The sequence below is a fragment of the Archocentrus centrarchus genome, chromosome 8, assembly GCF_007364275.1.
Source record: "Archocentrus centrarchus isolate MPI-CPG fArcCen1 chromosome 8, fArcCen1, whole genome shotgun sequence".
Taxonomy (NCBI): domain Eukaryota; kingdom Metazoa; phylum Chordata; class Actinopteri; order Cichliformes; family Cichlidae; genus Archocentrus; species Archocentrus centrarchus.
In genome coordinates this window covers 22,240,560-22,256,508 of record NC_044353.1, presented here as the reverse complement: position 1 = coordinate 22,256,508, position 15,949 = coordinate 22,240,560, and positions in this window count along the sequence as shown.

Here is a 15,949-nt window from a genome sequence, read left to right as displayed (position 1 = left end):
CCTACGGCAATACATTGAGAGTATTCAGGGAAGCTCAGTTGAATATTGACTGAGAGACAGATTTAATTTAATTTTTTTTAAAGTTTATGCTTATGTTGAAATAAATCACACTATGTCATATTACACCTTAAAATAAAGGGGGGTTGGGTGAGGGGATTTACTAAGGGCTTTTTTGCTGTGAGTCAGCCTTGTCAAAACCCCCCATCTAGTGTTCATTATGTACCAATGCAATCAATATGCAGCGCAATTCACCCTTTTGGCTGTATTTGCACAATATCCCCATCTAGTGTCCGTTATGTCCCAATACAATGTAACTACGTTGTGCAAACAAACATTTTAAGTCCTAATTTTAAGGGGAAAAAAGTTAATAAATAGCATGAAAATACAAAACTTTGGTTGAAGTTCTTGTATTCATAATGCAAATGTTAATCATAGGAAGAATAACAGGTGCATTTCTGAAATAGATTTTCTGTCATATAATACTTGGTTCAAATGTAGAACTTAAAAACATCAAGCATAAACGAGTCTTTTTATTTGCCATCCTTCTATAAGATAAAAAAGTAAGGGCAAGTTATGACTTTGTTAATGACTGTTTGCTGTTTTTATGTTAACTGTCCAGAAGAGAGCAGCCTTGTCTTATAAACCACTTAAAACTTTCAGCACTATAGTGTGAAATAACAGTTTCAGTGTCATAACTTGTTCTGTTCCCACATTCAAACAAAGCTGACATGTGAGCTCAAATGTTTGGACTAGCTTGACGATGGTGTAAGTTCATTTTCTGAGTTTATCGCATGCATTTAGCGACCGCAAAATTAAAATGCGTGATTAACAGTCACAGTGGCTGTTGGGGCCACTCACCTTTTGGCCTGTTTTTGAAAGAGAGCCGCTCTCCTCCTCCCTCTCTGCTTAAGGTGTTTCCTGCCTGATTTCCACAGCTGAACAGCGCTGCAGTCGTTGAGAGCCTGCATATATGTCTCCAGCAGCAAGTGCTTGGCCATTGGGCTCAGATGTGTGTGGCTGCTGGACTAGGGCTGTTCATGCTTCAAGTGTTTGAGTGATTAGAAGTGGAAAAAACTTGATTTTACCCACGAGACTCAGTTTGTGCTTTGCCAGTGTATTGTGTCATATTCCCTGTGACCCCCTAAACCTTGCAGGTAGGGAGCTGTAACAGTGGCATTTTCTGTATTGGCTGACTGCACTGTGCAAACCTTTATGAAATAGAAACACCGTTATCAATAGTGACTATAATCTACAATGCAGTGTGCTTTTTAATGCCAAGGGAATGCAACTCTCTTGAAAATACAAGATGCTTCGATAAGCTTATGGATAAAACTATGGTAACAATATGTGTCCTTGCATGTCCAGTTCGCAGCACTGAGCAGTTAAAACCTCTCATCGGGAGTGACGCCCTCTGGCTTAGTGTCATAAGGCCTTAATGGACCAACAGGTGGGGTGCACGCTGCTGCCATAAGGTTCAGAGGCCTCAGGGAGTAAATGATACAGAGAAATAGCTGTTTTCTGCCCTCATTAATCTCACATGTTGGAAATTGAGAAAGGCGGGGGGGGATCCTTCAGCCTTGATCTCAACCTTGCGACCTTGTCAGATCATTTGTTTTCATTAGTTCCCGCTCAGATGAACTGGCCAATTCCAGTTCAGATACCTACCCTACCCCCCCTAAAGAAGGGAGGATTTTTAAAAGTATCTCCAGGGGTCTTCCAGCCTCTATAACCAGCCCCCCTAAACGTACTGCTCCAGAGAGTCTCTGGACACTTCTAAATCAGTGTGGATGATTCCTCACATCCGCTGGCCTGCTTCGGAAAGTCTTTTGCTGGTAATCCCTGCACAATGAACAGTGCGCCCTTGTGCAGAGAAACAGGAAGGGTGAACATAAACTTAAACCACAAGGGAACTCTATGGTGTATTTCAGCGTTGAAGAAAACTATTAAAGAACTCCCAGATTTATAATATTTTTGCAGCATACATAACATTAGTGCACAACAGGTAAAAAAATGACTTCTTCCTCTGGTCTCCTGCTGTTTGTGTCACTGAACAGGATGAATGAGTGTTCCTCCTCTCACTATAATGCGCCTTAGCTTGGCAGCTGGGGACTAATTGGCTCCCAGCTTGTCTAATGAAGCCTTCTCTCAGGTCATGACCTGTCCACCTGATGACCCACTGTTGCTACTGATGTGTAGTCTGCACTTTGACAGTGACCTGGTAAGACAGATGCCCCGTGGTTGCTTCACTGTGGCGTAGTATCATAGTCACTCCTGCAGAACAACAGGACCTTTGCATGCAGTCACAGGAGGTGTTAGGTCTTGCTGGAAATGAACTAATGGCATGCGTTTGCTTTGTTCAAAACAAACAAAGGTGGGGAGGTAGGAAAGATCTAATGGCACGTTATAAGATCAGGTTAAAAGCTGCCCAGTCAACAAAGGGAAGATTGGTGGGACTGTCGCACTTGTGTTTTATCTTCAGACACATAGCATCATATTACGTGGATCAATTAGTCCAGGCGTGAGTGGTGGGATGCTACAAGCCTTTGGTCTCTCATTTAAGAAAAGTAATGCATTCATCAAAGAGGTGTGGGCAAGGCAACAGGTAAACACAGTGACCCGGCCTCAGCCATCCCTTTAAACCAGAAGAATTCACAAGGGTAAATTTCGACCCCGTTTATAACTGATATAAGGATCTGTGTCACATGACTTTCAAATGTTTTTCTCTGGAGTTAATATGCTGCTGTTCTTGCCTCTTGGGTGTGGAAACAAAACATTCAGCACAGGCATTAATGTCAGCTTTTCAGGTAAGCCTGAGAGCTGAGGCCTGACTTTGTGGTGTGTCTTTAAAGGGTTACCTTGGGCCATAATGAGCCTCAGCAAGCCCAGCGCCAGGCCTAATGAAAACACTGTGACATCTGAGGGCGAAAAGGTATTAGATGTCTAAACTACGGGGGCTGTTTTAACATGCATCAAATGACAGAAAATGATGGTTATCACAAACACCTTTCAGACACACTAAATACAGGTCTGCTGGCGAGTAGGCCCGGAGTTGAGAGAAGCAAGCAGAGCACTAAACACTGGTAGCGTGTTGGACATGCAGCACATAAAAAACATGAATATACTTTTTTTTTTGCTCTGGACCAAGCAGAATATCACTGTGGCACTTCAGCAGCAAAACACATGGGTTCTATTTATGCAGTAAGGTGTGTACTAAGAGGATGGTGCTATCATGTCAGCTACCAAGGTGTTATCTTTCACAGCGCATCACCTAAATCTTCTTGGATGGTAACCATGCTGTTTTGATGAAAATTAAACCCAAGAGCGTCAAATGAGCTAAAAACATGCAATTTCTCATCATCATGGTTGGAAATAACCAGTCATGTGCACGCTAATGAACACTGTTACACTCGTGGTTTTAATCTGTGCCAAACCCCCCCCCACCGCCCCACCAGAGAGCTGCATTACTACTGTGATACCAAAAATACTGAGAAATAAAAAAGGAAGTGAAACACCTGTAATTACAAAACTAATTAAAGCTGTAAAGGAAGCTACTGAGGTGATTCAACATTAAAAAAAAAAAAAATGACAGGCACAATAGAAAGTTGTTGTTAAAGAAGGTAAAAAAAAGTTATTTGGCTGCAGTAACCTTTTTAAGTCATTACCCTCTTACTGTTTTGTTTTACTAAACTGATCATTATGTGAGTTTCGTGACCAAGTGTCAGTTATAACAACCCAATATTATGTAATAGGACTTAAGACATCCTTTATCATTTTAATAGTGCTTCACAAGAGTGACAGGTATTCGCCTGTGGCAAACTCAGTGATGTGTCTCACAGTAAGTTTTTGGCATGGTACACTTGGTCACCTTTTCTTTGCTAACTCAGTAACTGTGTTTGGGTGTGGCGTGTTGCAGCTGTGGTGTATTGTGAATGCATTTGTAATTGGAGACTGCATGTATATACATGCAAGCACACAAACTGAAAGCTGGGTTTTGTTTGAAGGAGAAGCTCAATATGCACTAAATGTTGGTCTGCCTTTTCTGTTTAGGGCATCAATATGTGGACCTTTTACCCACAATACAGTACTGTGCAAAAGTCTTGAGTCACCCCTCATTTCTTTTTATTTTGTTTCCATGGAGCCAGACTTTCCGGTTATTTTGTAAAGTGGTCTTCTCCAAGCCGCTTAAAACTGACCTATGAATCATTCGGACATTAAAAAAGGGATGAACTAGTGTTGTTTCTATACACAACAGACACCTTAGAAAAGAACCAATTATAAACTGTCCAGCAGTCTGTTGCAAAAACATATAATTTGTTCCTTTTTTTTAGCTGAATCTATGAAAAATGCCAAACATAGCAGAGTGTGACGGGCATAAAACAGTATTTTTGCATCAGCAAAGTCATTTCCAAAGAGCTATTAGCCAAAAACTTGGCATATCCTCCTGAGAACTGAGAAAAAAATGGATTTTTCAATTAACCCTTTTTGTAAACTCCACAGAGGACATAAGATCTCGGGCATGCTGTGCAGTACATCCTTAAAAAATTCAAGAGAACTAAACAAGCGGAGTAGAAAAGAAGAAGTGGCGGGCCTAAAACACTGTCTCCAGCAGATCAACAGTATCTGTAAGTCACGTCCTTAAGAAATAGGAAGAAATCCAGAAAAAATATGGACCCAAGACCTGAGAGATGCATCTGGCCCTTCAGTTGATCCATCTCCTGTTGATCAAAGCCTCATCAGAAATGGTCTCAGTGGAAGGGTGTCTGTCAAGAAACCATTCTTTAGAAAGGCAAACAGGGAGCAAAGGTAGTGGTCTGCCAAATTACACAAGAACTACATTGAAAATCAATGGCAGCAGGTCTGATGGAGTGATGAATTTTGAAATTTTTGGTTGAAATTTTATCAATATGCACAGAGGAAGGAACAGTGTCTACAGACATTTGTAAAACACGGTGGAGTGTCATGGTTTACAGCTGGATTTTAGCCAGTGGTGTTGGAGATCTTGTCAAAATTCATGGAATTATGAATGCAAAAATGTACCATCAGATTCGGATCCCCAGTGCAATACCATCTGTAAAGGACCTGATTGGCAAAGGGTTTATGTTTCAGCAATCATCCCAAACACATTGTCAATCCAGTAAAATGGATTGGCCTCATTATAGCCCTGACCTCAGCATTACTGAAGCCGTGTGGGATCATCCTGAAAAAAAGCTGCCTAAGAGAGTTCAGTCTGTGTTAAAGGATAAATGTGGTCATCCAAATATTCCTTTCAATGTTGTTAAAACTGTAAAAACTTTTGCCTCATGTACTGTATTTCCGTTTATGTTTGCAGATGTTTCAATAAATCACTGCACCTACTTCCTACTTTTCCTAGTAAAATATGAAGAAATGAGGGTTTGTGCAAGACGTTTGCACATTACCGTATACCTTTGGAAATGGATCACTTAACTAGAACTAAGTGGTAGTCATGGATGAGTTGATACTCATCACTGAGTTTCATTGTACTACTGTATCTGTGTAATGCTTGTATTTTAAGGAAATACAGCACCAGTCAAAAGTTTGGACACACCTTCTCATTCAGGGTTTTTTCATTATTTAAAAATCCCCCATGACCCCAAGCACACCTCCAGGCTATTTAAGGGCTATTTGATTAAGAAGAAGGGTGATGGAGTGTTGCGTCTGATGACCTGGCCTCCACAATCACCTGATCTAAACCCAACTGAGATGGTTTGGGACGAGTTGGACCGCAGAGTGAAGGCAAAGCAGCCAACAAGTGCTCCACACCTCTGGGAACTCCTTCAAGACTGTTGGAAAACCATTTCAGGTGATGACCTCATGAAGCTGATGGAGAGAATGCCGAGAGTGTGCAAAGCTGGAATCAAAGCAAAAGTTGCCGACGAAATCTAAAACATATTTAGGTTTGTTTAATACTTTTAAGTTTACTACATGATTCCTTATGTGTTCCTTCACAGTCTGAATGACTTCAATATTAATGTACATTGAATGAGAAGGTGTGTCCAAACTTTTGACTGATACTGTATGATAAATTATAGGCCTGTAAACTGAAACATAATGCAATTATTACCCAGTTTTATTTTCTCTTACATAGCTTTAAGTTTAGTAGTAGCTTCTTATTCTTATTACACGCTTGTGAAGGGGCATATAATAAGAAAGACATACAGTGTCTTTTTCTGGATTGAGTTCAAATGTGCAATAGATATTTAAAATTGTATTTATTTTTGATTGAAGGTTTGATGAGCATGGGAAGTTTATGTAGCTATAACTATATTTGTCTTGTGTTTAAATATTTGCAGATGGCTGCAACATGAATCACTTTTTTAACATCAACAGAACGATCTGTCTTAGAGAATCTTAGCCTTTTCCTACAGAGGTAAACGAAATTCACTCATATTGTTATGAGAGAGACTGCAGCTGTAACTCCACACATTGATATTGTTGCAGGTTTAAATGGTTCATCATTTGTGCAAAAAAATTATCCCAGCAGATCACTCACACCCACACCCACACACACACACACAGAAGACTTTGATATGAGACCAACACTCAGAAACCAAGGCCTTGAGGCAGCCTTGGCATTTTATGGATCTGAAAGACAGATTGAGCTCAGATGGTTCAGGATTTATGATGCAAGGCGAGCAACCTGAGGGACAAGCCAACTCCTCCCTGTGCTGGCAGCCACTAGTGATAGAAAGATTTACAGTCAGGATATTACAGCTGATTGCTCATAAACCATGGGAAAAGTCAAATGTACAGTGAGCAAACTAATTTTGAAGTCTTTTTCAGAGCCTGAAGTTAAGTTAAAGTGTTGGATCTTTGTAGTATATTTTTTGGAAAAATAGCTCAAAACTTTGATCTAAGAAAACTATAATAAAGGTGGTTTTTGGTGTTTGTCTGCACTCAGTACTGTAGTATGTACAGTAAATCTGGAAAAGGTTGTATTTTCAATGGGTTGTCAAAACCCTATGAAATATGCATACACTGCACAGATTTGTAGGGCACTGGTGTGTTTATACAATGCTAATGAGCGTGGTTAGCCCCGCTGAGAGAGTTCATGATTGTTAATGCTATATTTGTATTGGCTTCGTGCTGCTCCTTCATGCTTTAAGACGGGATCGGTATATTATTAAAATGAATGTTTTTGTGGACATATAGCTGAATAGAATCAAGTTTGCGTGTTTGTCTTCTTTCCCCGGGTTTGTTTTCAAAAGCCTGAACTTAATGTAAAAATCAACCTCTCTGTCCTGTTGAGAGTTCAGGAATGTAGAAAGCATCATCCTCGGTGAAGAGCTTAGGTGACAGACTGACCTTATTTCTCTCAACCCTGAGCTGAACTCCATTAAGGGCTGCCTCAAGTCTGTAATTTTACCGACAGCCTCTTATCGTGTTTGTCTTGTCTCTTCCTCAGGGGGTTGACTGCTTGCCCACAGACAAGCTTTACTTCATTTCAGCTGGCTCTCCACAGAGAACACAATCAACAGATATGACATCCGTGACTGGATAAAAGTTCAGCTGGAAGACTTAAAATTCACTTTGTACATCTCTAATGAGTACATTTCCGAGAAAAATAGCATGCACGATGTATTTAAGCGGTTTGCCTGGAAATGTCTTGAGTTAGTTGCTTAATTGATGGAGTGATTGCATGCATGCTAAAATTTCCTTTATGAGAAGGAATTTCTCAACCTTAGTACCACTATAAAGATAATCTTACTGTTCAAATCAAAGAAGGTATTGTTAAAGTTTGGGCACCATTATTGACCATGATTGGTTTGCATTGTGACGGCTGTATATTATTTTACTTATGCGCATTAATTTATTGGTTAGATACAACATTCTTGTATAATTTTCTTGCAGAACCAGTATTTGAAATCAGATCAACTTGATGAGTACAAGATTTTTTGAATATACCCCAAAATGTATATTCCAGTATTGTAAATGCTTGGGGTCAAGGTAGTTCTTAGCCATACCTTCATACAGAACATCCGGTTGTACAGGTAGACTGAGAATAATGTGCAATTTTCCTGAACCCTTCTCTGATTGACTTCATGCTTTCTGCTTGCAGTGACAGAGGATGCCTGAGGCACTGTGGCCACACAGCCTTCACATCTTAGCCCAGATCAAAGGGACCCTGTCCAGTCTGACGGGAGCCAAGTCCCTCGATGAAGACACTGATGAACTTGGAGCTGGAAACTTGGTCAGCACCATGGGTGGCATGAGGCTATATTGGTAACCCTGCACTAGGATGCTTTGAATAGAGTAGAGATGCTCAAAACATCTGAAGCGAGATCCATATGAACTCCTAATCTGAAAATGATGAGGGAGATAAAATAGGACCTGGAGATGAAGCATGCCAGGAATGTTGAAACAAAAGCACAGGGAAGGAGAGGTGGTGGAAGTGTGGAGCGAAATGCGTCTTCAGAGGACCTCCGCCCAGACGGAGCTTCGGTGGGAAATGTTTCTTGGCCACAGCCCAGCTTTCTTGTAACCTCAGAGTGCTGCCGACGTGCCCTATTGGAAAATAAATACTGGCTGAGATTCAAGATCAAAAAATGAAGTTACAGAATTGAAATGAATTGACTATGTGACACTATATGTAGCTTTCTGGAATCTGTGCTTAGAAGAAACAAAAAAAAAATGCATATAATTTAAAGAGAGTAGTGAAAACTCAAGTATAACAGAATATTTATCCACAAACTTTGGAGGTTGTGTTAAAAAAGAATGAAACCGCACACTTTCCATGTCGTCCTATGAAGCACGCTAAATAAGGTAATAAAAGCAATTCATTGTACACCATAAATGGCAGAATTAAAAGTTCTTGATTATAGCTCATAATGTTTGCCTGCATATCCAATAAACCTGTGATGTGCAGGTTAGGAAAACTCTGAACTTCCATTTTATTTTACCGAAAGCCACTCTTGTTTTTCCTCCTTTAGTTATAACTGGCTTCACCAGTTTGACTCACAACCCTGGCATCTGATCTGCTCTGCTTTCAAAAGGCCACATCGTAAATTCCTAGACTTTGATATTTTCCCTAATTTCCCACAGGACTATAATGATGCAGGCTTCTTTGTTGAAAGCACCTGTTCTCTGGTCAAATAATGGGCTACATTTTCATCCAGGATATACTCCCTAAGGGACACTGCAAGCCTTCGACTTGAGGGTATCTTGTTGCCACCATTGCCAATGCGTGTTCACTGCAACCTTTTGAACACTACAAGTCAGTTGTGTTCTCTGGCTCGCAGAATCTGTTTTTGGAAGTGGTCAAATGGCAAGGTCGTGTTATCTTTTGATGTTTTTTTTTTTTATCTGTAGACATTATGACAAAGCAGTCATCAGGGTCTGACAAATATCCTCAGTACGAATGTCTCAGGGGTTTACTTCACAGAAAGCAAGAGCCATGTACAGCCCACAGTATCTCCTATCCACGTGTCACTCTTTATTTTCTTCAGAGTTATGTAAGTCAGATACGCTCACTCTGAAGCAGCTGGTGAAATTATGATAAGATGTGAATGAAAGTCTTTCTAAAAAAGATAAATGAAATTTTAATCATACTCAGATATCAAAGTTGGTCAGTTGATGAGCTAGCTTGTTAACTAGTAAGCAGAAGTCACCAGTGGAGGTGCTGTCTTCTAACTCTGGACATTAAAACTAATATATCCTACCCCAAATCTCCTACCATGACATTAACTAACATGCTGAGAAATTAATATATTTTTCTAAATATTTAAATATTTGGCTCAGAAATTTAAATTCAATTCAACTGCATTTATATAGGGTCAGTGCCTCAAGGCAATTTGTGCTGTAAGTAATATTAGAGATAAAGCCTCAGCAATCAGACAGTTCCCTATGAGCAGCACTCAGCCACAGTGGGAAGGAAGAACTCCCTTTAAACAGGAAGAGACCTCTGGCACAACCAGGTTCAGGGAGGGGCAGCCATCCACCGTTGGGGTTGTGAGGTGTAAGAGAAGATGAAAAAAAGGAGAGCATAAGGAGACAGGACAAAACACAAACCATGGAAGAGAGAGAACAAAAATTTACTGACATGCATCAGTGTTGCATAAACACATGGGGAGTGAAAAGATGGGAGCTGGAGAAGAAGCGCTCACTGCGTCATGGGAAAACACCCAACATCCTGAGCTATTACAGCATAACTAAGGGATGTTCAGGGTCACCTGATTCAGCGCTGACTGGATCACCAATTACTGCCAAAAGTTAGTAAATATGTGTGTTTTGAATCAAACCTGTTTTGTTTAAAAACATGGATTTTTTTTTTTTAAATACAGGAAACGTACAGCCACTGAACGGACCATAATACAGCAGCTGAAAGCTGTTTTTACACATATACACTGTGGTCCTAAACTTTTCAAGACATTACAGAGCTGCAAATGAGAACACCAGAGCTTTCAATTTGGATGTTAAATGACTGAGTATATTACCTTTACTCACATGTCTTTGGAACATGCAATCATCAAGCAAAAAGGAAGAGAGAGAGGACAAAAATTTAATGACATGCATCAGTGTTGCATAAACACATGGGGAGTGAAAAGATGGAGGCTGGAGAAGAAGTGCTCAGTGTGTCATGGGAAGTCCCCCAACATCCATGTTGCAGCATAACTAAGGGATGTTCAGGGTCACCTGAGTCAGCGCTGAGTGGATCACCAATTACTGCCAAAAACTGCTTCCAAAAAGTTAGTATATGTGTGTTTTTAATTAAATGTGTTTTGTTTAAAGATAAGCGGAAGAGGATGGATGGATGGATGGATGGATGGATGGATGATGTTTTCACGCATATACACTGCGGTCCTAAACTTTTCAAGACATTACAGAGCTGCAAATGACAACACCAGACCCGCCAATTTGGATGTTAAATGACTGAGCATATTATCTTTACATGCAGGTCTTTGGAAAATGCAATCATTGAATAAAAAGGGTAAACCGAACCAGGAGGTTTAAACCAAGAACCTTCTTGTTTCAAAGTAAAAGCCAAATGCTGCTGCCTCAACACCATGCCTAAACCAAACACTGTCTGGGGTTTGTGTGTGAAAAGGAGTAAGAATATAAAAAGCTAATTAAAACAAGGAAATCAAGAAGTAAAATAAAATAATAATAAATAGAAAGAAAAAGCCAGGCATAATCACAGTTAATGTGGATCAAGTAAGTAAGAAATATAACCTACAGGAGTCAAAGTAGACCCTTCATTGACTCAGCTGCTGTGAGCCCTATATTGAAATGTAATTCTTTAATTCCACTTAAAAGGCCCATCAATAACACACTTTAATTACCATTAAGAGCCTTCAGAACATGCAATCTGATGGGTAGTTTGTGTTGTCTTTTAAAGGTTATCGCAGCCATTTTCTTAGTGGTCATTAAGACCTGAAAGCAGCGTACATGTTTAACTTTTTAGTAACATGAAGTGAAGATATGTAAATCAGAATCAAAGCTGGTATGGTGAACACAAAAGTATCTGATCTTATTTAAAATACATTTGAAAGTGCAGTGCTAAAGCTGTATCATAGCAGATACTGCAACCTTGATAATGAACTGCTAACCATCTGGATATTGGGGAGGGAGGGGGGGGGGGTATCAAACAACTCTGATGATTCCAGGAATTCACAGACTTTTTTTGATACTTGTGAAACAACTTCTGGGGTGACTCACATTCCCTCAATGCCTTTCCTTTGTGAGTTCTTTGTTGATAAGTTCCGAAGTAAACCAAAGAAACAAAAGGCTATGGTCTATGTACATCACAATACATGAAATTTCCTTATAAAGTGAAAGAAGGTCAAAACAACTACATTGTGTTAAATTGTGCTTTTCATTTGTCTAAGAGGAGAAATGAGACAGAGACTGTATCCACATGCCCCTGTAACTGCATAAATACTCTCAAAAATGTGCAAATAGCATAAATGTCTCTGCATCTTTTTTCCGTTATTATAGCCACATTCACCAACATTAAAAGAGCTAACAGTGTAATAGGATTTTTAGCTTGTGCAGGACTTGGCAGAGCCAGAACATCTAAGCCTGCCTGAGCTTTCCAACCTGTCAAAAGGCTGCTTCGATGTCCAGGAAGACATCACTAAAGGATAAGACTTTTTCTACAGGATCAAGTGAGGAAATCCGCTCAGGCTACGGTGGCTTTTCCTTAAGAGAAGATAAGATGGCCTGTTGCACGGCTCCAGAGAATTTATAGACATTGTAAATGGCCTTTGCTAGAGTTGAAGACCTTGAAGGAGGACTAATGGAGTCAGAGAAGTGTCTTGATCTGCCTCTCAGCTTACCTAATAACCCTGTCGTTAGATTGAAGGCTTTGCGTGTGTGAGATCTTGGTCATCCCTGCTGTTGTTTGCGTTTCTTTGCTTTTTCTAGGACAGAGCGCTCGATGGGATCATCCATCAGTTGACTTTACCTTCTAACTGGGTCAGATCTCTGACATCTGCAGGTTGCTGGCGACTCTTGTGCATTTTGATGTATTTCTGTTTATATTTGTATTTTACTATATGTTCATATTAGGTATTACCACAGACGGCACACAGAATGTACAACTGAGCACACACACAAGAGCACAGATGGCTTACATCTCCACCTGCTTCCCTCTTTCTTCACACAACTGTGGGCATGGTGAAAAGAGGTTTCTGAAAAGATGTTGACAGGACAAGGTGATAAGCAAGCACACGATCTAGCAGCACCATTGAAGCTCTATTGTGCAGCCAGATGTTTAATAAGATTCAGCTTTAGGGGTTTTTTTGTTTTTTTTTTTCACCTGGCAATAAAGTAACAGCACTCTTCACTAATGTGAACAGTCACAATGTTAAATGATGCTATATTTGAACTATCTACTTTCCTTAATTGCATTATAATGGCAGACTGGCAACCCAAATACACAAAGGTAAGATCAGGTTGTATTTGTTTCTCCCAAGGCTACATGTTACAGTGGAAAACACACACACTGACTTCCATGAATGCACTAGGAGTGTGTGCTGAGACACAGGTCTTTATTTGACTGTCTGGCTTTCATGTATGAGCTGGGTACTGTTTATGTCATCTGTTTAGGCTGCAGAATAGAAGTCTGTTAACACAGTCCAGGATATGTAGAAAAAGTCAAGCACTCCCTTTAGTGTGTCCACTTTATTTTTCATCACCCCTTGTGAGATGACACAGAGAGTGCAGAGTGCATGTGTGTGTCTGTGAGGGTTTTTTTTTATTTTTTATTGTGAGGGATGACAGATGGAACAAATTAACACACACTTTTATAGAACTCTAAAGAAAAAAACAAAAAACAAAAAACAAAACTGTGCCTGCTTGTGCTGTGTGTGTGTGTGTGTGTGTGTGTGTGTGTGTGTGTGTGTGTGTGCTTGTATGCATCTGTGTGTATCCTCCCTCAGGTGTCTTTTGTTCTAACTCTAGGTTTCATCCTTCCAAAACTCTGCTCTACTTTGAAGTCTGTCAGTCCCCCAGCATGCAGACAGAAAGGAGATCTTAGAAAAAGCCAACAATAGGGGTTTTATCCCCTTTGAAAACTGTGCTACAGTGTGTCTCAATCATAAACAAGTGCAAAGAAGTGATCCTTCAAATAAGCAATATAATAATAATAATAATTTTTTTATTGCTATTTCAATTAAATTACTAGTGATTTAATTATAAATCTAGAAAGAAGCTGTAATATTGATTATATTAAAATATATGAGTGTTCTTGAGGGGCTATTGCTTTGATACATTATGTATTAGTGCTGATCTTTCTTTCTTTCTTTCTTTGGATCCCCATTGGCAAAGGCTTTGGTCTTGGCTAGTCTCCCAGGGGTCCTTCACATACATAAATACACATACAGCCGACATTCATTTATACATAAACATCATAAAACAAACTGGCTGAAGTTCATAAAAGAGACCTTAAGAGGTCATCTATTAACAGCACATTAATATCAAAAACAATACTAAACAGGATATATACTGAATCTGTGTTATTTCATAATTAATTACTAATTATTTAATCCAAAGGGTTGAAATATGACTGGAGTCTGATTCAGACTTCAATTCAAAGTTAATTTTTCAGTTGCATAGATAAAAATACTCGATCTCTTAAGGATTGCAGTGCCCCTCTTACTGTCTTGGACATGATCCTACCCTGTAATTTGGAGGCTAACATAAGAGGCACATGAGCTAATGCAACTCGAGCCTATTAAAATTTGCCCTTTAGTTCACCTAGGCCGCCTTCAGACCTCACAAAACAGAGCAAAACCATTTTTTAACCGGAAATGATGACGTGTCCAAAAAAAAAAAAAAAATCTGCTATATTCCCCAAGCGTACCACCTATGGCTACTGTGTGCATTACATTTGTATGTGGTGTGGTTTATATACACATGGCTGTGTGATACGGTAACTTTTCTAACACTCCCACCAAGTGTGAGCACACGTACTTCCAAGCCCACTGGTGGCTTTCAAGGAAACATTTCATTCATCCCGGTAAACGGAACAAAACACTATGCACCGTGTTCAGGTTTGAACGTGCCCTTGGCCTCTCTCTGCCATCCACCTGGCACCGGCCTTCTGTGTTTGTACCTCCAACAGTTCAATTCAGCACATATAGCACGCATCCACTCCCTGACTGAACTGCTTAAATTTGATTTAAGTTTGAATAAATTCCATTTTACATAAGTAAATGTCTCTGGCTTCTCACTCTCTTTGAGCCAATTTGTGACAGGGTACATTACATAAGAAAACTAATTTATCCCACTTTTATCCTGTTTATCTGGCACTCCTCCATACAAGTGTTCCAGTGTGTTTACACTTGGCAAAAACAGACTGAATTTGTCGGCAGAACTTCAGCTTCAGCCAAGGAAGATAAACACATTGTATCTCTTTCAAAACAAAAGTGTAGTAATTTGGTCACTGTTGTATTTTGTGGACAATTTTCCTATATTGTGAGCTCCGAGTGTGGAAAATGTCTCAGAGACATATCCACATCACAGTGGCTTCACCCTCTTTCATTTGCAGCTCACATGAAAAACCTGTTCGTACTTTAACTTTAAAGCTGATACTTCAACACTTGAACTCAACAGTTCAACTTCCACTCGGAGTTACAAGTACACAGAGCAAAGATAAACACGATCTGTACACAAAGTGGAAAGGGCAAACCACAAGTGTATAGCTCTAACCAAACCCGTTGGTGCACACATTTTCCTAAACAGGTTATCTTGTGCTCGTGCACTGTGGAAATGCAGCTATTGGGACTAGAAAATACACACACAGTTGCACACCACTCGCATATCATATATAGCAGTGCCTGAGAGATGAGATAAGGGGCTTAGATGAAGGGGGCAGGGTGGTCTCTGGCGAAACTCTGAGTGACATGGCAGCTCTGGGGTAATCTTGCTAATCCTCTGCTAGCTCAGGGGTGCAGTGGGACTGGAGGCCTTTGACCCTGCACCAGCAGGAGGTGCTAACACAAACAGACCAAATTTTTTGCGCTTTCAAATTCATAATCACATCTTTGTCGTTGCTGTGACTTGCCCCCCACACCCTTAAAGAGCAAATGATTAACTTTTATGGATCGTGAAACCGTTTGTTTGCGTGGAACTACACGTTCACATTTTTGTGGAATTAGAAGGGCCGTTAGGAATCTCTGTGAGGCTTATTAACTGTGACTCACTCAGCCGGTTATCCCACAGAAATGTGTTAACAAACAGCTGATCCTTAATGCATATTTTCTCTGTGTCAGTGGATTGCGTGCTGGTGTCACGCAGTTATAAAGTCACAATAACTGTGATTTTTTGATCTCTCTTTACAGAAGCACGTGTGCAGTAACGCATTTTCATTTGATCAGTAGCTATTTAAAACCCCAAATCTATTTTCTATGTATCTGTTCATTTCAAAGTAAAAAATAAATAAATAAATCTATGAGATCCAAATTATTTGCTGATTTACCCGGTGATTTCA